This window comes from Mizuhopecten yessoensis, unplaced genomic scaffold, assembly GCF_002113885.1.
Source record: "Mizuhopecten yessoensis strain PY_sf001 unplaced genomic scaffold, ASM211388v2 scaffold11037, whole genome shotgun sequence".
NCBI classification, from domain to species: Eukaryota; Metazoa; Mollusca; class Bivalvia; order Pectinida; family Pectinidae; genus Mizuhopecten; species Mizuhopecten yessoensis.
In genome coordinates, this window is record NW_018408847.1 from 1 (window position 1) to 4,643 (window position 4,643).

A 4,643-nucleotide genomic window follows, 5' to 3' on the forward strand; every position below is an offset into this window, starting at 1 on the left:
GGAATTTTAGTCTTTGATTGATTTTTTGTATGACATTGGAGACAAAGACAATTTCTTCTCCAGATAAAAATTTGTCAATCATCACCCCAAAGCATTTTACAGCCGAATGAGAATTAATAATTTGACCTTTGCAAGAAACCTGAAATTTATCCTTGGGTGTTTGAATTAATTTTCTTTTTGGACCAAAAAGGATACATTCTGTTTTCCCCAGATGTAATGATAATTTATTGTCAACAAGCCAATCATGACAGGATTCCAAAACCAAGGAGATTTTAGATGAAATTGTTTCAGGGCATTTATGTGAGAATATAATAGCACTGTCATCCGCATAGAGAAGTAATTTACATGAATTTTCAATACTTATTTCCATGTCATTGATGTACACCAAAAATAAAAGTGGTCCCAACAAACTTCCTTGAGGAACCCCGCAAACAGGAGTCAGTAGAGTATGATTTCCTGAAGCCGGATTGAAATTTCATACAATAGGTTATTTTTAACTAGAACATTTTCTAATTGGTTGTAGACTACTTTTTCTAAAAAAAATGACACAATATTGAGGATGCTCACAGGTCTATAGTTTTCTGCCTGAAGTCTATCCTTCTTTTTGAATAAAGGGATAACTTTTGCAGTTTTAAGATCGTCAGGTACATATATATTATACCCTCAGATATGGATAAATTTATTAAAAAGGTGATAGGAATTTTGATTATTGGTGCCGCATCCTGCAAGAATCTGGCAGGAATTTGATCTAAACCTGTACTTTTACATATATTTAAATTGGATAACTCCCTATACACAAACTCTTCTGAGACATAATGAAGATGAAATTAAATCCCTTTCGGATTTCTTTCAGTATAAAAATCCCTAAACAACTTTGATGTATAATGGTATAAGCCTTTACACAATGGAAGTTTTTCAACCAATTTAGAAGCCACAGTAGTAAAATATTTGTTAAAATGGTTGGCTATTGTAATGTCATCATGACAATTTACACCATTAATATTGAGAACTGTTTTGGGGTTTGATTTCTTACTCCTTTCATATCCCAGGCCCTTAAATTGTTTCCACAGACTTTTAGAATTGCCTTTATTTTCTTCAATTTTATTTTCAAAATAATTGCTTTTAGCTTTTTTAACAAGTTTTTTATCATGTGACCAGGGAGAGTCCGTCTTTGAGTAGAGTTGATGTGTAAAGTAGTTGTAAACTAACGAGATCCTCGCAATATCACAATATTGTGCGGATACACGCATCGACATAGTGATACCACCGCCACTTTGCAACGGCCAATTACTCAATTCAGTCTTGTATCTTTGACCCAAACCCATGCGACCATTAAGGCCCCTTTGCATAATTATGCATAATTTCATAGTAAGTGGTCAATATACAAGGAGCGATAAGCAATTGCCAATAATCGCATGGCAATCAGAAACTAGCAAAAAAATCGCAAACGACCATTGGAAAAATGTAAACGGAATTAGCAAATGGCAATAAATAATTGGCAAAAAGCAATCAGAAACTGATCAAGCAACATTTAACTGCTTGAAATTGGTATGTCGGTGCGGGTATTCAATACTTGATTTAAACATATATTATTGTCGAAACAGACAAATGGATGAGAGACAAGCTCTTACAACTTACAATACTTCATAGTCCCAGGGGATTTATATATATTGATTGATTTTGTAGTCGGGGAATAATAGAGGTTATTTTATTTGACACATCTAATTTTTGATAATTTCAGTGTCTTAACATTTGTTTACTGGTGGAATACATCTCTAGTTATTGAAATCCGTCTGATTTAGATGTAATCTGTTATAATCCAGTGTAATTCTTTGATCACAGTCTACTTACCAAGTGAGACTCTGGCATGTTTCTAATCGACAACTTTACTGGTATATCCACAATTAGTTAGACTGGACATACCAGGGTGCACAGTGAAATCAACAAGCCCAAAAGGCCTGAAGCTGCTCACCTGCATTAAGTGATCTGTCTTTTCACAAACTTCCTATCGCTATATTTCAGCAAAATGCTACTGGATAAATAGTATGACTTTAGACCTTTTCAGCTCTTCAGATGTCGATTCAGTATTTCAATTATTTGACCCCTGTGAACTTGAATGTAGATCAAGGCCTTTATTTTTCCTAAATTTTGAAGCACTGCATTTCAGGAAGCAATTGAAACAAGGTAAAGGCATTAGGCATTTAAGTTATTGATAAATATTTCAATGAATTTGACCCCTGTGACCTTAAGTAAGGGTCAAGGTAATTTCTTTTTGCAAAGTTCATGGCACTACATTCCAGAAAGCTTCTGGCATATATTATGAGTCTATTCACGTTTGTTCTTCGGAAGAAGCCATTTCAGTGTTTTAACAGACTAGCTATAAATGACTCAAGGCGTCTTTGTACTGCATATGATACAGTTTAAGTTTTAACATATTTTATCACTGTGACCTTGAATATCAGTTAAGGTAATTTTTTCACATTATTTGTAGTACTCCATGTCAGCAAACTACATATGTACTATATATCATGACTCTTGGCCACTTCGTTTTTCGTAAGTCATTTGATAATTTTAATAGAATTTGATGTCCGTGATCCTGAATATAGGTCATAGTCATTTCCTTTCTTAAACATGTAGCACTCATTGCCAGCGAGCCACTTGCAATATATCCTGACTCAGCCCTTTTAATTCAACGGAAGACATTGTTTGAGTTTTAACAGATTGACTCCTGTGAACTTTTACACTGGTTAAAGCCATTTCTCTTGGAAGACTTTGCATGTTACCAGCTATATATCATAATTATAGGCCTCTCCCTCAGAAGAAGCTGTTTTTACCCAGTGACCTAGAATTTACAGGCCAAAGTCATTTCTTTTCTAGTTTTCTCAATATATTCCAATACTGGCCACTAATCATGGCTCAAGGTCTTTTGATTCTCAGAAGAAATTGTGTTTTTACAGATTTGACCGATGTGACCTTGTATATCGATCAAGGTCATTTCTTGAATACAAGTCAAGATAATTTCTTACTCATACTTAATAGCACTCAATTCCAGTAAGCCACTGGCCATATACCGGTATCCAGATTCTAGGCCTCTTGGTGTTTCAGCAGATAGTGATTGAGTGTTTTAACATATTTGACCCCTGTGACCCTGAATATCTGTCAATGTCATTTCTTTTCATGGTAGCTGTACTCCATGCCAACAAGCTGCAGACAACATGACTAGTTGTTTTGGGTGTTCAGGAGGCTTCATTTGCATATTTTAAAAAGATTCGACCTTGAATATAAGTAATACTTGAAGGTATAGTTAGTGCGTTATACTCTACCAGGATAGCATCAAGTTTACACAGTAGAAATAAACACCAGAAATATCCACGTTCAGACATGACTTTATTTGGATTTTATATGATCACATTTTCACAATAAATTATGATTGAAGCTAACATTTATTTTTAATCATCACTTTTGTTAAAATAATGTCTACATGTCAAAGGACCATACATTATAACATAAGCATAAGTACTATAAGCTTAAGCCTAACCACAGAACATGGCAGACCTCACACACAGACACCTAGGAGCAGCTAGGATTGTTTTAAAACTTTGGTTTTACTTTCTAGTTTTATCTTCTTGAATTGCTTTCCAATACAACAAAAATAAATTAAGCTCCGTTCAACATATCTCCTACCCATGGTATTAATGAAACAATGAAGCACCTAATAAATAACGTAAAAAGCTTCCACTTTAACCTGTCAAATTCTCCATTTCTATTCCTGGAAATTTGTAAGTTTAATTTTCCCATGACACCATAATAGCCAAAAGTTTCCTATATAAGAAGTTAACATTTCGCACGTTTGTCTTGCCAAAGATATTTAATAATAAAAAAAAGAAACCTCATTTAATGTATTTCTTTATATGTTTACCTCATTTTAATGCCAAACCCCTTCATAACACCCAACAATTCTCTGGACAAATAGTGGCAGTATAACAAGGTTGTACTGCATCTTGTTGTCTTACAAAAATTGCTTTCAAAGTAAATATTAATACTTATTTCAATATACATAGGCAAATTAAAATCAACACCAACATCACGATCACATATGTCTACATGTACATCCAACCTTTGTGATGTAATAAAGTGCAAACCAAATAATTTCCACTTCAAAATGAAATCACTTTTCTGTAGATCTACAATAGATATCAGTGTAAAACTCTTACAAGACAATAGCTTTGCTGCACTGTAAGCTATGTATATAATACTAAAGCTTACATTTTTTGAGAGCGTGCACATTACTTTTGCCCCTCTGAAGAATATGTTAAATGTATATATATATATACCATAGATTCTAGTTTTGGCCTTTTTAATTAAAAAAAAATCATGTAACAAGAGGCCCATGGGCCTTAACGGTCACCTGATATATTTATACAGAGAGTTGATTTTGTTTTTAACATGAACAGAAATATTATTCAAAGTGACAAAAAACAATAAAACCACCTTACTCAATATCTAGCATACAGATTTCAGACTAAAAAGGATTTGAAACTAGCACCTACAGCCCTTGGGGGTAGGGCTGGCTCAAAATTTTCAAAGTATCAAACTGTCAATTCAAGGTTATAATTCCAATCAAGTTATTAACATGTAATATT